General features: G+C 37.2%; 1 protein-coding gene and 1 long non-coding RNA gene across 2 annotated transcripts in view; one reads left to right on the top strand and one right to left on the bottom strand.

Annotated features, from left to right (window-relative positions):
* The window catches only part of LOC107572111 (uncharacterized), a 19,204-nt gene extending 12,912 nt beyond the window's left edge, over positions 1–6,292 (bottom strand). Inside the window, exon 1 of the long non-coding RNA XR_001607281.1 lies at positions 6,282–6,292. This is a non-coding gene — a long non-coding RNA (uncharacterized lncRNA). The remainder of the gene's footprint in view (positions 1–6,281) is intronic.
* Positions 6,293–10,062: 3,770 nt separating this feature from the next.
* The window catches only part of LOC107572112 (glucagon receptor-like), a 36,985-nt gene continuing 28,983 nt past the window's right edge, over positions 10,063–18,064 (top strand). Inside the window, exon 1 of the mRNA XM_016258527.1 lies at positions 10,063–10,166. The gene's annotated coding sequence lies outside the window, so the exon portion shown is untranslated. The remainder of the gene's footprint in view (positions 10,167–18,064) is intronic.

Below are 18,064 nucleotides of genomic sequence, written 5' to 3'. Positions count from 1 at the left end.
TGAGATTGTATTATAGTTTTTTATTAATATTTTGGATCGCTCTTTTATATTTTCCATTTTCTTTTTAGTTGAATTTTGTTGTTATTATAATTTTTATAATTTAGTCTTTTCTTATTATACCAGTTTTTCATATTTTATTTCCATTATAGTTTTCGTTATTTGATTACATAAAGTTAAACTAAATTGTAAATGTTCCTTTGTAAACTAGCCGTAAACTAGCCGTATTGAATTTTTGTTTTGTTTTTTGTTTGTTTCAGTTTTTTCAGTTAGCTGTAATAACCCTTGTGTCAACAGTACTAAAATTGTTTAGTTCTCATCATGATGCAGGTTATACATTTTTGCTATTGTTAACAAAATTGTTAATATTGATCATTTTGTCAGTAATTTAATTGAGGTTAACACTGCCTGCTGTTTAGTGGCTTAGTTAACTTATGGCTGAAAATATCTCTTTAAACGTTAAGGAAAGTGTTTTAGTTTCTAATATGAGTAATCTTCATGGATTTAATCACACGAATGGCACGGCGGGTCTTACGTTAATAAGCCAGACTTATGTTTTAAGAGATTAAGAGGCCCCAGCAGCTCATTTATTTGCCCTCTATGACCCTTTGCTTGAAGGAGCCACACAGTACAGAACTGAACTCGTACAGTAAGAACTCCAGAAAGTTTCTTTGGAGACAAGAGTAATGGGATAGGAGGCTCTTGGGGATATTTACAGTGCCTGTCAAAGTAAAACTCAATGAGATTTTTATGGAGCTGGATTTATTTCTCTAGATTTTTTACCACATATTTAAATGATTTGACAATACATCTAGTTGACTAGAATTCCTCTATAGAGTTAAGGTTAGACTTATGCCACAGTAACTGATGAATTAAGCAAGTATGGTCATGTTTAATCGCACTTTTTGTGTTCGCGTGCCCACAATCATTGGAGGATTGTTGGATTTTTCATTAAAAGCGTATCAGAGGAGCTGAACAGTTGCTTACAGTGACCTTTCCACACACATTCATCGGCTGGAGACCGACACGTCACGCTGAGAGCCAAATGAAATGAGCGCTATAGAAACACAAGAACTCTATATGACCTTCTCAAATCTATTTATTCCTCACGCGTTTGTCTGTAAGTGTGCCTTATGTGTCCATAGATACATGATCAACGTAAGAAGCTCATCAGCGCTAATAAAGTTGAGTGAAAAAAAGGAAGGACGTCCTGCTCTTCTGTCGCAGGCCACAGAAAATAGATTCAGGAGCATCATTCAATTTTTCACTAATGAAGTGTCATTATCAGCACTTGAAGTCGGCCGCTTATTTCATTACCTCAGTGAGAAGTGTGTGTGTGGTTTCGGCTTTGATAGATGCGACCGGTTTCTCTGTGTTCGACAGAGATTTCTGTGCCAAACGTCAATATGGGCACAAAAACGTCTTAGTAATGACTTTCTGTCCTCTCACGCATGACTCTTACGCCGGGCCCCTGACAGCCCTGACACTAGACTTCTCCATTCTGTGTGTTATTGATCAGGTACATCTAAAACATCTCGAATGACCCTAATGAGCACTAGACCAGACGTTTTGTGGCTGCTGCAGATTGAAATCGACACTATGTTCAGAAGCAAACAAGAACATCTGACACTTACACGAGTGGCACACTGAATCACATCTCGTGCCTCATTAATACACAAAAGACGACAGTTATGGTAAGATGGTTGATCATGCTTATATGAGCGTGTTTCCATGAAAACTATTTTAGTGCATGCAATTTAATGCAAAACAATAAAACATATGCTTATGGCATATCACCCAAAAATGAACTTGCCTTCATGTCGTTCCAAACTGGGTATAAATTTCTTTCTTCAGTGAAACACAAAAGATGATCTTTGAAAAACATCCCTGTGTCCATACGATGAATGTCAACGCTCTTCAAAATATCTTCTTTTATGTCCCATGGAAGAAAGAATGTCATACAACGTTTGGAATGACATTAAAGGGATAGTTCACCCAAAAATGAAAATTCTGTCATCATTTACTCACCCTCATGTATGGTTTGGAACAGGTTTGGAACGACATGAGGGTGAGTAAATGATGACAGAATTTTCATTTTTGGGTGAATTATCCCTTTAAGGTGATTAAATCATGACAGAATTTTCATTTTGGATGAACTATCCCTTTAAGAGCCTACTGAAAATATTATACCAGTTTTAGGTGATCAGACTAGTCTGTTGCTGATCTGAGGTAGTCTACCGGGTCTAAGTACTTACCAGATCCAACTTGAACAATAAAAGTACCAGCTTAGACTTTTTGGAGCCCTCAGGAATCATCATATACCAGTTTGAGGTGATCAGACTGGTTTGTTGCTGGTTCAAGACCCAAATCAATAGACCCAACTCTAACCAGCTACCTTGCATTTACCTGTCTGTCATGTTTTTCTTATACTATACAGAAATGTTTAGGTTTATAGGTAGGAGTGGGAGTAGCGACTATAAAAATTTTGCATTTGCATTTTATATCCTTTTATATTCGCTATAAAATGGGTAGGTTAAGGTTTGGGGGTAGGTTAATGGGTCTAAAAATCTAAATTGTGTATTAATAAAATTATAAAAATGCATATTTGCTGTAAAATGGGTAGGTTTAGGTTTTGAAGGTAGGTTAAGGGGTCTAAAATCTAAATCGCTTATTGATAAAATGATAGAAAATGCATTTTCGCTATAACATGGGTAGGTTTAGGTTTAGGGGTAGGTTAAGGGGTCTAAAAATCTGAATCGCTTATTGATAAAATGATAAAAATGCATTGATACGAATATCTTAATGATATAAAAGATAAGTAAATATTTGTACGTTTTTTAGCTAAAAATAGTAGCGATTTGTACGTTTTAAACGTTGAAATACGTCTAAATTGTACATTTTAGCATTAATAAAAACGTACAAAAATGTACGTTTTGTGCTTGTAAATGTTACGTGTTAATACCAACGTATAAACACGAGACCAGGCTGTGTGATCGGAGCTGTGTTTTTGTTGTGTCTCGCGGGTTTCACAATAATGGACATGGAATGTCGACGTATATATAGCGATTGAAAGAACGGAAAGGAGGACTAAGAATCTCCAACGACAACTGGCAGTGATACATTTAAGTGCCTGCACTTCAGCGTCCGTCCATCTATCGCTAGGATTAGCGACTACAAAAATATTTTAAAGCTATATTGTTACTAAAATGGTTATTTTCCTGAATATTTCGGTCATTTGCATTTTATATCCTTTTATATTCGCTATAAAAGAAAAGGTTCCTGCGGTGCGAAAGGCCCTATAGTATGGTAATCAGACTGTTTTTGTTGGTCAAACGCAGTCTACCAGCTACTAGTTCCAACTTGGACTATAAATGAGACCTTCAAGAGCCTTCAGGAAATATACCAGTTTTAAGTTGGCAGCCTGGTTTGTTGTTGGTCATAGGTGGTCTACCAACTCTATCTAGCTACCAGTTCCAACTTGGACCATAAATGACCAGCTTAGACCTTCTAAATATGTGAGACTGACTCCTTTAAAGCCCACTGCTAATGGAAATGTGTATGTTCTCCAGCGTGCCTCCATGATGATGATGGGTGTTAACCTGATTAGAGAGAGAGACACTAAAGAAAGCGAGCTGTAATGAGAGAGCGATATCATGTGTAATGGATGTGATATTGTGCACATTACATTACATTATGTCTGCCATCTGTCACTCAGTCTTCTGCGAGCTGTTAGAAATTCTCATGTGTATGATGGTAAATCTCCACGGAAACGGCCTGCAAAACATACTGGAGGATTGGATTGCGGTCTTGTTCGGCGTAGGAGGCTGATAAGTCACCTTCACGACCACCGGCGGGTTTTGTGCTTGTAAATGTTTTATACCTACGTATAAACACGAGACCAGGCTGTGTGATCGGAGTTGTGTTTTTGTTGTGTCTCGTGGGTTTCACAATAATGGACATGGATATGATGGTAAATCTCCACGGAAACGGCCTGCAAAACACACTGGAGGATTGGATTGCGGTCTTGTTCGGCGTAGGAGGCTGATAAGTCACCTTCACGACCACCGGCGACGTCTGTGTGCTATGAGAGCCTGAATCAAGGTTTTTGAAGCATACTGATGTCGTGGTTTTTGTTCAGAGTGGCCGTGATGATTCATAGAACATGCATTTATTCTCCAAACCATCTCGAGTTTGTCAGTGGTTGGTGGAGGGCTGCCTACTTCATATTTAATCTCCCTTATTTGCAAATCTCTGTGTTTATGTGCTAAAAATGTGCTGTATGTGAAATCGGAGCGTGCTGATGAGGTTTGTGGCCCACACACGTGCCCACACAAACACGTAAAGACATGTTTCGATTAAACTGTGGGATATTAAACTACAACAACGCAATCAATTGACAACACTCGAGGATGTATTTGTGCTTCCTGAGAGGTGTCGAGCTCCAGAAAGTTAGTTCTGGTACTAAGAAAAGGTTCCTGCGGTGCGAAAGGCCCTATAGTATGGTAATCAGACTGTTTTTGTTGGTCAAACGCAGTCTACCAGCTCTTACCAGCTACTAGTTCCAACTTGGACTATAAATGAGACCTTCAAGAGCCTTCAGGAAATATATCATACCAGTTTTAAGTTGGCAGCCTGGTTTGTTGTTGGTCATAGGTGGTCTACCAACTCTATCTAGCTACCAGTTCCAACTTGGACCATAAATGACCAGCTTAGACCTTCTAAATATGTGAGACTGACTCCTTTAAAGCCCACTGCTAATGGAAATGTGTATGTTCTCCAGCCTGCCTCCATGATGATGATGGGTGTTAACCTGATTAGAGAGAGAGACACTAAAGAAAGCGAGCTGTAATGAGAGAGCGATATCATGTGTAATGGATGTGATATTGTGCACATTACATTACATTATGTCTGCCATCTGTCACTCAGTCTTCTGCGAGCTGTTAGAAATTCTCATGTGTATGATGGTAAATCTCCACGGAAACGGCCTGCAAAACACACTTGAGGATTGGATTGCGGTCTTGTTCGGCGTAGGAGGCTGATAAGTCACCTTCACGACCACCGGCGACGTCTGTGTACTATGAGAGCCTGAATCAAGGTTTTTGAAGCATACTGATGTCGTGGTTTTTGTTCAGAGTGGCCGTGATGATTCATAGAACATGCATTTATTCTCCAAACCATCATGAGTTTGTCAGTGGTTGGTGGAGGGCTGCCTACTTCATATTTAATCTCCCTTATTTGCAAATCTCTGTGTTTATGTGCTAAAAATGTGCTGTATGTGAAATCGGAGCGTGCTGATGAGGTTTGTGGCCCACACACGTGCCCACACAAACACGTAAAGACATGTTTCGATTAAACTGTGGGATATTAAACTACAACAACGCAATCAATTGACAACACTCGAGGATGTATTTGTGCTTCCTGAGAGGTGTCGAGCTCCAGAAAACCTTCGTATCGAGAGCTTTAATAACAGGGTCTGTGAACTGCTGTGTAATTATGCCATTTCAATAACATCTATAAGAGCTTTTAGTCATGAATAAGTGTTATTCCCACTGATCATCTCATAATACACACAAGCCCTTAAAGGGGTCGCATCAGACGTGTTTTTCTTTACATCCTCTCTTGCTCTGAAGTTCTCTTATTTTTGTGCATAAATATTTGTAGTTACAGCCCTGAAAGGCAATTTGCATCAGTAGAGCATTTCAGTATCAGCTATAATGTGAAAAACAACATGAATTAGAGATTATGCTTAGTAAAATAATACTTTAATGGCACTTGTGTGTGTGTGTGTTAGTTCTACATGTTATATTATATATACACTGTTAGACATTTCAAAGGGTTTTTACAGTTACTTACTGGCAATACTGGCAACTGCCCCGTGGGTTCCGTGTCTTCCTCGGATGCGAGCAGCATGACGCAATACGACAAAAGACAATATAGAACCCATTATAATCAGAGATACTATCTACAATGGATGCGGACAGTAAAGTGATGCCCCAGTATATTTCTGACGTACAGATGTACTCCAAGCACTCGCGCTGTTTCTGACATGAAGGGCAAACGTATTTGCCCAGGATTTCAAGCGATGTAACATGTCCAGTATAGTCAGTCCCAAGCTGTTGAGGCGTTGTAGACACGGTGCAGGACAAATCTTGTCACTCCAAATGTAAGAAGTGAGGAAAATTAAACAACCTCAATGGAATGGCGCCACAGAGGCCATTACAGCAAATACAGTAGTATACAGCAATTTAAACAAATACAGTAAGTCACTGTATGTGGAGTTTGACGTCACAGAAAATTCCCATGATGCAAAGGGTATTACAGTTACTTACTGTAAATGGAATTTGCAGTATTATACTGGGTGATATACAGTAAATAACTGTAGAAATTACAGAAAGTCTAACAGTGTACTTTTTTTAATGTAAAAACCTTCAGCCCTACAAGTGTGGTTTTATTCACAAAATAACAGTGTCTCTTGTACATTCATTCATTCAATCATTAATTTATACACTTATTTAGTATATATAAAATTTAGACTGGGACTTTCTCACATTTTACTTTTCTAGTGATAAGGAATAATAGTTTATTTCCTTCACTCTCTGTATTATCTCACCATGAAGTTGCTGAATTGTAAATTTGGGTGGTTATATGCTAATTTAATTAGGCCTCTGACATACAAAAATCAAGGATTTCAAAAGAAAAAATAACATTTCTGCTAAGTTGCAATGAATGATGGGGGAGCTTGTGAAAGTTCCTGTACATTTTCATTGCTCATCAGACCCTTTTATTTAAAAAGCTGAAGGATAATTTGATTTCATATGATTTGAGCTCTACATTTAGTGCTTTTAAGAGCTGCTTGAGGCAATGCGGCATGAGTTGTTCTGTGAAGACAGGACACTTCACTGACTTCTGTGAAATGCAGATGTTGAGCTTCTGTTTTACGTGAAAGTGAAATAGGATGGTGATTTTTAAATGCAGAGCTCCATATGTATGTATTTATTTATTTGTTTTATTATTACTTTATATGTCTTTTATTATCTTATTTATTTTCTTTTATTTGCATATTTAGTTTCATATTTGTTTATTTATTTTTTCCTTTTCAGTGCTTGCCTAAAAAAGATCACCATTCACTCTCCTTGAAAGCAGTAGCTTGGATGTTTATATCTGTCTTCAGTGAAGCAGAAAATGAGAAGATCATACTGGCTCAGTATGACATGAGGTCAGTAAATGATGGCAGCATTTGCATTTCTGGGTGAACTAGTATTTTAAGCGTCTGGACTGCTGACACAGAGGTTACTGGTGATCTCCAGTAGTAGTAATTGAGATCATACTCCCGCTCTATCAGCATTGTGCCCTTGAGCAAGACACTGAACCCTCGACCCCGGCAATTAGTACTAAACACTTGAGCTCACATACTGTATGATGGAAGTGAGGATACTGATACTGATTTAAAGTTCAGCTTTCTGAACAATCAGTGCAGTTACACATTCATTGGTGCTTAAGAACTAAAATATTTTATTTAAAATACCGTAAAAAGAGTAAAATTGTGAAATATTATCACAATTTAAAATAGCTCTTTTCAATGTGAATATATTGTAAAATGTAATTTGTTCCTGTGATCAAAGCTGAATTTTCAGCAGTCTTCAGTGTCTCATGATCCTTCAGAAATCATTCTAATAAGCTGATTTGCTGCTCAAGAAACATTTCTGATTATTATCAATATTGAAAACAGTTGTGCTGCTTCAGATTTTGGTGGAAACCGTGATACGTTTTGTTTTTCAGGATTCTTTGATGAATAGAAAGTTCAGTACAGCATTTACTTGAAACAGAAATCAAACGGTTGATTTAATGAAGACAAAAAGGTCAACTACACAATAAGCTGTCCGACAGCTCTCGTCCTCTTTCCATATGTTCAGCAGATCTGCTGTTTTTATGCCGTGATGTCCTGACTCGTGTGTTTCACTATAGGAGTGGCTGATGCTAGTGACATTTGCTAATTCAGCAGAAACTCACAGATGTCGAGATTAATTCTCTTTTATTCTGTCTGTATACGGTGTGCTTTATGAAGCCGTATCTACTCTGTGTTGTCTTGCCTGGAGTGGCTCTGATCTGAAGATCTCTGAGGGTTCGGTTGAGATCTATACCGCGAGGCTGAGATACACGTGTGCTGGGAATTCAGATCACATCCGAATGCATCACCACGCACAATCATAGTCTCTGGCTGTGTTTGGAATCGCCTACTATGAATATTGTATTTGCAATATACAGCATATATAAATTCTTCATGCATGCCTTAAGGAAAATCATCATTTGCACAAAGATATGGCTGCACAATTTAGGGTGAAAAAAATCCAACTCTGTTTCTATGATTTAAAAAAAAAATATATATATATATATATAAAAATTAATAAATATTGCACTAATTGATAATTTATTTAACCATACAGAAAGGCCGCCCTTTTCCAAATGAACTGATTATCAGTAGCAGTTTGTAACCATTCTTTTCTTGAAACATTATTTGTTCGGAATAATGAGGTCATGTGACAACAGTGTAGCATTCAATAATGTTGCAATGCTTGTTGCATAATGCATACTGTTTTTTTCATGTCTAAAGCTGTTGACAAACATGTTAAGCAGCCGAGGGTCAAAGGTCATTATAATTTGAATGAGCTGTTCTGCGGTATACGGCAGATATGTTTTGTTTGTTGTTATGTACAATTGGAATAAATCTGTAGAAACTGGGACAGTTAAACAGCTGTAAAGAATATATTTACATGATGCTCACAGTCTGTTCAAGGGGATTTTGGGGACGAAGTGTGATATGCATATATATATATATATATATATATGTGTGTGTGTGTGTGCGTTTGTGTGTGTGTGGTTTGGACAGGATTTAGTATCATATATCCTGGTTCTATATGCTGAGATACTCAATACCTGAACGTTTCATACAAAGCCTGATCTGAACCTGAGAGCTGATGCTAGACTAGAGACGGCAGCTTGAACCATTTTTAATGCCATTGCCAAACATAGAAGCACAAATACAAGTATTGATAATGCATTTATATGATATTATTTTCAAGAACTGGCTAGATCGCAGAAAGCCTTCATGGCAGAATGGAGAAATGTGTGTTTTACTTATTTATTTCTTTTTAAATCCTCCATTATGGTCCTCATTAAATTCTTATTAGCTTTGCCGTGAGAATCATCCTATCCAGTTTTTTTAAATTAAAATTAGCATAGCCAGTACTGATTAAACATGATTTATTTATTTACCTTAGAGTGATCTGGAAAATATATATATATATAGACTTTAAAAAATATATGGTATAATATAACCCTGACATCTTTTTGACATTCTCTACTGATAAGGCATAAATACATGCTCTTATAATAAAGTACTGAGATATTTTATTTTAAAAACTGCCATTAAAGGAAATGCTTTGGCGGTAGTTGACAGATGTAAACATTTATGTCTGAATTTAAAAAAAAAGCATGTCTGTCATTATTTTCAATGGCAACTTTAATTGGATTCACATTTACTGTAAAATATTCATAAAAGTCACCCTGAATTAAACTCACTACTACCTGCTATTGTAATTCATAAATACTTTACAAAACACATCTCTGTTTAGTTTTGCATCACAATATTGTCATAGAACTCAAAAATCTTAATTGTCCTTAAAATAATTTTTGTTTAATTTAAAATAATTTTAATTGTCCTTGTTTTTTTTTTTCATTCCAGTTATATGTAATGTCTTGTTATTTCTCTATATTGATTTTGGGGTGAAATATGACCCAGATATCTGCACTGCCACAAGAAAACAGCTTGCTTAAGCTAAGACCAGGTTTGCTGGTTTAGACCGGTCTAGTTGGACTCCTAACCTGCACAAACTTAGATGATGTTTTATTATGGTGCATTAATTATGCAAAACTGTCACTATTCTGCTGTAGTAATCACGCCGCCCGCGGTGACGTCACGGAGCTGCTCCGCGCGCGCTCTGCGCTCAGCCGCACACGAGGCGCGAGAGAAAGTACTGAGGCTTTACGCGTTCTGCTCTCACTGGTCACCGAGTTTCAGTCTGTTTGTTTGCGGTGGACTAACGAAGTCTTGGATTTCGTGAGGAAGATGAGCAGTTTGGGGGATGAAGCTCACGCTGAACGCTCCTCGGGTGAGTGGGGCTGATTTAAAGCGTTTATGACAATCATGTGGGGGTTTATTGGTCTCCAAAAGTGGTCCGTTGCGCGCGCGCTCAAACACCTGCTCCACCTGAGGCGAGTTCATTTCTCTCAGAAATATGTTTTAGATGATGTTCGGTCATTCAGAGAATACTTTGAATTACTTTAATAGATCTTATGTCGCAGCTGACCCGCGTTTTATGAGGATTTGACTTTTGTATTAAGGCGATCAAACTCTCAGTGAAAGCGTAATGGGAGATGCATGAGCCTCATGCAACCATTATCATATTATTTTTTTTTTCCCAGTACAGAAAAACAGCAGAATCTGAATCCAGGTGCGAGTCTTTAAAAAGTCCAGCAGGTTGGTGAGCAGATAAAAAAAATGATTCTTGGTATTCGTTATTAATTTTGACAAGTAATATGCCTACCTTTAATATGCTACAGTAATTATGATGTGCGATGCATAGGCTACACGGGGGGAAAAAATGGTGAAGAAACAATTTTCACTCACACATTTGCTAGCAGGCTATATTTCCCGAACAATTGCAAAGAAATGGTATCACTTTCATTATAACGTGCATTTTTGATGTAGAAAAACTGTAATATTGAGTGTTTTCTTGTAAAAAGACTCCAATAATAATAATAATTATAAAATAAAACTCCACTGGGTGGAGGGTTCGGGGATTGGTAAAGGTTAACCCTCTATTATACAAATGAAAGTGATTTCATGAAACATTTCGGTAACACTTTCATTATAACGTGCATTTTTGATGTAGAAAAACTGTAATATTGAGTGTTTTCTTGTAAAAAGACTCCAATAATAATAATAATAATAATTATAAAATAAAACTCCACTGGGTGGAGGGTTCGGGGATTGGTAAAGGTTAACCCTCTATTATACAAATGAAAGTGATTTCATGAAACATTTTAAGGTAAAAATAGCTCTTTTAAGGGAACAACTGCACTTTTTTGTACAGAAACATGTCCAGCTCCAAAATGACCAAAAAAGTTTCACATTTAAAGAAAATGTTAAAAGGGGTCATATGATGCTTTTTTTAAAGATCATTATTTTGTGTATTTGGTGTAACAGAATATGTTGACATGCTTTAATGTTCAAAAAACACATTATTTTTTAAAATACTGTACATCATTGTAGGTCCTCTATGCCCCGCCTCTCTCAAACGCTTCGTTTTCTACAAAGTCCCTCCTTCCGACAAGCGCAGTCTGCTCTGATTGGCCAGCTGACCCAGTGCATTGTGATTGGCCGAACACCGCAAGCACTCGTCGGAAATGTAACGCCCCTTACCATAATCGCGAGCTTCATCTTTCAAAATAAATGTAAAGACAGAGCCCGAAAGGGGAACAGAGTCGCGTGACAGACACAGTGGTATGTGTGCAGTACACAAGCCACGGTTAAGACAGCTGACTCCACTGTGATCTCTCTCTCTCTTTCTCTCTCTCTCTCACTCACGCTCACACACACGCGCGCGCGCGCACACACACACACACACACACACACCGTGTAGCTGATTCAGAAGCGCCAGATTGTTATAGCAAAGTCAGAATTACCTCCTCTCCTAGGTTCATGAAACGGTCGTCCATAAAATGCATTGCTGTTCTGTTGTAAGTCATCTTAAAGATTCCTAAATGCATCTACTTTCGGAAGGCCAAATAAAGTGCTTTTGCTTTCTCCTAGAAACACACAGCGTCTCCCTGACATGCTGCTTCAACACTAACTGCGGTTACTGAAACCACGCCTTCTTTCTTTGCGTGCACATTTGGGCGGCATTATGCTAATATTTCCACATAGTGAGGTAGATATGTGGGGTGTGTTAGAACGAGACATTTTAGGGGGGCGTGGCAGAGTCTTAACTTTGATAAAGTATATCTCTTTGGTTTTGAGACTTTAGTCTTTGCAACTTCAGGGATCTTATCTATGCACAATCAGCTTGTAACACTCCAAAGAGAAAGGAAAACTTGAAATCGCATCATATGACCCCTTTAAGTGTCATGAAAATGGTTTATAAATTGCATTGATTTTGGGAAATTAAGTACATGACCTAAACATGTTCTTGACGTTTTCACACAATTTTCAACAAATGTCATTGTTCTACCATAGTACACATTTCAAATCACATGGTATGTATGGGTCAGCAGAGCTTTCTGTCGACCCGGCTTACTTTGATGCATCTGATAACCGATCTTCTCTCCGTCACTGTGACGTTCATGATGTCCGGTGATGAACGGTCTATTGATGGCTATAAATAGTGAGTTTCAGTAAACGGTCTGCGAGGCAAAAGATAATTTCTTCTCGCTGGCCGGTAATGTTCTCTTGTCTGGTCATTAAAGGAGATGTTGGCTTAAGTGTTTATCTTATGCAGAAGTCATTCCCCTGAGTATGCTCCGCTTTGAGAGGCTGCAAACGTCTCTTCCCCATGAATAAAGCACACGCTGGATCTGTGTGTGTGTGTGTGTGTGTGTGTGTGTGAGAGAGGGACACTTTAGTAAAGCAAATTGATGCATAATTAGAAGCAGGCATCCAGAGCTTTAAGCAAACCGTGGAGAGTTACATATTGACTTTATATTCCTGGAGTGTTTGAATGTGATACAGTGAAAACATGATCAGCAGTTTGGTAATAGGTGCACTGGAGCTCAGATGTGCTGTTATTATAATCTCCTGGGATTGTTATAGGAGCATTCCTGCATTAGCCGATTATTTGCTCTGGGTTTGTCCCAGAATAAACCAAACAGCCCAACAGTCCAGTGAAACTACACCTCACTTACATATGTACTTTACCCTATATATACATGCTTGATTAGGGTATTAAGACTAAGTGACTTGTTTACTGATCTATTTGAAGAAATACGTTTCTGCCATTATCTGTAGGAAATATATTGTATTCTCTCTCTCTCTCTCTCTCTCTCTCACCCACTGTATATATATATATATATATATGTATGTATATATAGCTAAGCTCAGTGTGAGAAACAAAGATTTAGACGTTCGCCTATTCGCTGACAATTTTCACTTCCGCAGAAGATCTGAAATTTTATAAAGATATTGGGTTTATTTATTTATAAAGATATTGATTGTTTCATGTCATAAGTAAAATTAATCTAATAAAAATAATAAAAATAATTTTACTCAAATTTAAAATGAATAAAATGTGTCTTTGGGAACTGAAATAAAGAGGAAATACTATAAATAATATTACACGAAAAAAATGGAAACATTCAAAAATGAGATTAAAAAACAAATAAATATGTTAAAGTACTAAAATGACTAAAACTATAACAATATAAATTGTTTTTAATAATGTCATTAAAAATATGAATAAATGTTTTCATATTTACTATATTTTATATATAATATATAATATTTATTATAATATATAATAATATTTATTATAATAAATATGTCATTAAAAAGAACTCAAAATGACATCAGCCCAAAATTACCATAATAAAAAAATGGAAAATAAATGATAATATATACAATAAATAAGGTAAAATGCATTTATTGATTTAAAATAAATAATGCAATTCAAAATATTACAAGTATATAAATAATGTTAATATAACACTGATGTAAAGCAATAACAGTATAATTACATGAAAATGAGCAAATAATGACAGAATTGTAATTTTGCAAGTAAGAGGCTGAGTCGTTTGTGTGTGTTTGTGTCATTGTGTCAATTAAGTTATTTTTGTGCTGTTTTCTCTAGTTCACCTTTATATGAAATTCACTTTAGCTTATTTAATTTAGTCTTTTGATAGAAAAGTGGAAACAACCATTACTGAATAAATAGCTTTTTCCTCCTGTGAGAGAGAGAGAGAGAGAGAGAGAGAGAGTGTGTGTGTGTGTGTGTGTGTGTGTGCGTGTGTGTTATAAGTAATGAAAGACAGAAACATCTCTGATTTCTAGGATGCTGATTATTGACACACACTACTGTGAACTTAAAGTTTCTTTTTTTTTTACCCAATATAAACTCAATCTAATTTTCTAACACCAATCTATTTGAATCAATTGTAAGTTTGTGCAAGTGTAGAGTGTCCCAAATCATTGACTAATGAGATTGCTTATGTAGGATATAGGTGCAGCGAGGAAGCTTTGACCGGCTGGATCTTCTGTCTGCTGTATTTCCCGCGGTCTGTGTTTCAGTACGGTGGTCAGGGAGAGTCACTCTCACTGCTGTCACTCACATCAAACGTGTCACATACATGATTAGAAACACAACCCTGTTAACATGTGCGGCTGATCGGATCTCCCTCAAAGCCTATTGAGAGTGTATTTGCATTCAGGTAGGACTGTGAATCACTGGTCCGTCTCATGGGGAAACACACACACACACACACACACACACTGTTAGACATTTCAAAGGGTTTTTACAGTAACTTACTGGTAACACTGTAGCCAGTAAGTTACTGTAATTGAGATTTACAGTAGCAAACTATATTTGGTTTACAGTTGCAAACTTTTCTTTTTACAGTAAATTCAATTCATCAGTATACTACTGTAATTCATTCATTTTAATATATTTCATTAGATTTTATAATTTTTATATAGAATTCATTTTATTTTTACCCTACATAGGTACTACTGGCATTCAATTAAAACAGACACAATAATTACAAAATATCAAATTATTTATTTAAAACATTGCATGTATAACACTTATAAATACAGTCTTCCAATGCTGGAACAGTGCATCTTCATTTCTCCTGTCTTAGGACATTTTGCAGTGCATTATGTTGTATCATCTGGATTTATCCTAACAAAGAATCTTTAGGCAACAGAAACATAATGGGGAAAAAAGATAAGCAGCCAAAGAATGCATAGCCATCTGCAAAACCCAGGTGCTGATCCAAAACGTGGAAACCACCTTTGCTCACCATCCACTTTGTTAGTGACAGAAATGTCTTCTCTGAAAAACAAGTAGAAATGGCACACTTTTAAAAGGCGAACCCCATATAGAATACACAACTCTCTCAAAACCATAGTTGTTCTCTTATGAATTATCAGTGTCAGGGTGGCTGGCCTGCTCATGTCTTTCTTGATGCTTCATTGCAGTTGCCTTTAAAACATAAATATAAAAAATTAAGTAAATCATAAATTCCATTAAAAACTATAACAAGCAAATTCTAAAACTAGAAAGGCAGCTAGCCATAAAACTAGTTTAACCTAGCTAACATACTAACATACTGGCCAACATTAACTACTAACACCTGAACAAAATTTCACATTAGTTACAATGTTAATACAAAATAAGCATTGCTCGTTAAAAGTAATCTTAATTCGGTAATTCAATAAACTGACAAAAGTAAAGATATGGTGTGAGTCAAATCTTGTCAATCCAAATGTGAGAAATTAGGAAAATAAAGCAGCCTCAATAGAATGGTGCCAAAGAGGCCGTTACGGCAAATACAGTAGTATACAGCAATTTTAAAAAATACAGTAAGTCACTATATGTGGGGTTTGACGTCACAGAAAATTCCAGAAGCCCCTCACTGCAGAACTGCAGAACAGGGGGCGGGGTTGGATCCACATCTACGGGGTGGAGATGGTAGGTTTAGGGATCAGGGGGTGGAGACGGGGAGACGGGTATATATGTAAGGTGGGAGGAGTTGGATCTAGATCCAACCTCGCCCCCTGGATCTTTGGTTCTGCAGTGAGGACCATCTCGAAAATTCCCATGATGCAAAGGGTATTACATTTACTTACTGTAAAGCGAATTTGCAGTATTATACTGGGTGATATTCAGTTATTCAGTAAAAAAATGACAGAAATGTCTAACAGTGCACCTGAATAGATTAAACAGCCGTTTCCCTGAGAAAGAAAATGCGAAAATGCAGGGAAACGGTTATTACTTTAAAGAAAACATTTGTTAGCGCTAGTTTTGGCTGCTAGGTCATGTATAGTGACATATATAAATGACGCAGGATCCTGATTAGTTCTCAGAGCCATTCATCACACAGAGACTCGGTTGAGCACCGAACACAAGCTCTCAACATGTGCATGTCACTTCAATGAGGTTCGCCGGTTACTGTGGGAATATTTTCCTAAATACAGTCTGTTTCTCACACAAAGCCACTATATGGCCTTAGAAGACGTGGGATATAGTGCGTACGAGTCTCTGTGTGAATTTTAATGAAGATACAATGTCTTTAATGGTGCGTTTGTTGGGCTTTTTTGCCTTTTTTTGGAGCTTGACGGTTTCTGGTCACTGCTGTTTCTGTTGATTTGAAAATAGCGGTTTAGAAAGTCTTCAGAAAGCCTTATTTTGTGTTTCACAGAATAAAAAAAAAAGTCATGAAGATTTTGGGAGAGTAAATGATGACAGAAGTTGAATAGCTGAGTGAACTCAGGAGCGGCACACTCAGTTCGAGCACATTTGATTCTTCACAGCAACTCAGAATCAATCTGATTGATTCAGTCCATTCATTGAGTTTGAAGTCTTTTAAATAACACCCAATGTTTGCTCAATGCTGTTTTGAGTCCTGAATTCCTTCCAGCTGCTTGTAAACAAAACAAAACAAAATTATTTTAATGTATGCATTTGCATCTAGCTGATTGTTTTACTTTAAAGCCCATTTAGTCACATCTACTTTATGAAGAAATTATGCATTAGCGTCTTTAATGGCATGTACTGTGGTACTTCAATACAAACTTATCATCACATGCTGAATTAATAAAATAATTAATCAGGAGTGTGATCGAAACTGATGCAACGAAGGCGATTCTTGCAATAGCAACAGGCAGATTGCTCATGCTTGGAAGACACAAGTTGCTATTCATTAATATAGCTTCTTGAGTCCATTACAGACTCGTTTAGGACTGATTAATCTATGCTAATGAGCCTTTTTCAGATTTCATCACCGAGGGCAGAGAGAATAATTGAACAGGCAGAGAGTCTCAGATGCACAAATGTGAGAAATTAGGAAAATAAAGCAGCCTCAATAGAATGGTGCCAAAGAGGCCGTTACGGCAAATACAGTAGTATACAGCAATTTTAAAAAATACAGTAAGTCACTATATGTGGGGTTTGACGTCACAGAAAATTCCAGAAGCCCCTCACTGCAGAACAAAGATCCAAGGGGCGGGGTTGGATCCACATCTACGGGGTGGAGATGGTAGGTTTAGGGATCAGGGGGTGGAGACGGGTAGGTTTAGGTATATGTAAGGTGGGAGGAGTTGGATCTGGATCCAACCTCGCCCCCTGGATCTTTGGTTCTGCAGTGAGGACCATCTCGAAAATTCCCATGATGCAAAGGGTATTACATTTACTTACTGTAAAGCGAATTTGCAGTATTATACTGGGTGATATTCAGTAAATAACTGTAAAAATGACAGAAATGTCTAACAGTGCACCTGAATAGATTAAACAGCCGTTTCCCTGAGAAAGAAAATGCAGTTCTTCAGGGAAACGGTTATTACTTTAAAGAAAACATTTGTCTCGAAAATTCCCATGATGCAAAGGGTATTACATTTACTTACTGTAAAGCGAATTTGCAGTATTATACTGGGTGATATTCAGTAAATAACTGTAAAAATGACAGAAATGTCTAACAGTGCACCTGAATAGATTAAACAGCCGTTTCCCTGAGAAAGAAAATGCAGTTCTTCAGGGAAACGGTTATTACTTTAAAGAAAACATTTGTTAGCGCTAGTTTTGGCTGCTAGGTCATGTATAGTGACATATATAAATGACGCAGGATCCTGATTAGTTCTCAGAGCCATTCATCACACAGAGACTCGGTTGAGCACCGAACACAAGCTCTCAACATGTGCATGTCACTTCAATGAGGTTCGCCGGTTACTGTGGGAATATTTTCCTAAATACAGTCTGTTTCTCACACAAAGCCACTATATGGCCTTAGAAGACGTGGGATA

This window comes from Sinocyclocheilus grahami, unplaced genomic scaffold, assembly GCF_001515645.1.
Source record: "Sinocyclocheilus grahami isolate Dianchi unplaced genomic scaffold, SAMN03320097.WGS_v1.1 scaffold1699.1, whole genome shotgun sequence".
NCBI lineage: Eukaryota > Metazoa > Chordata > Actinopteri > Cypriniformes > Cyprinidae > Sinocyclocheilus > Sinocyclocheilus grahami.
This window is presented reverse-complemented; position numbering and strand designations above follow the sequence as displayed.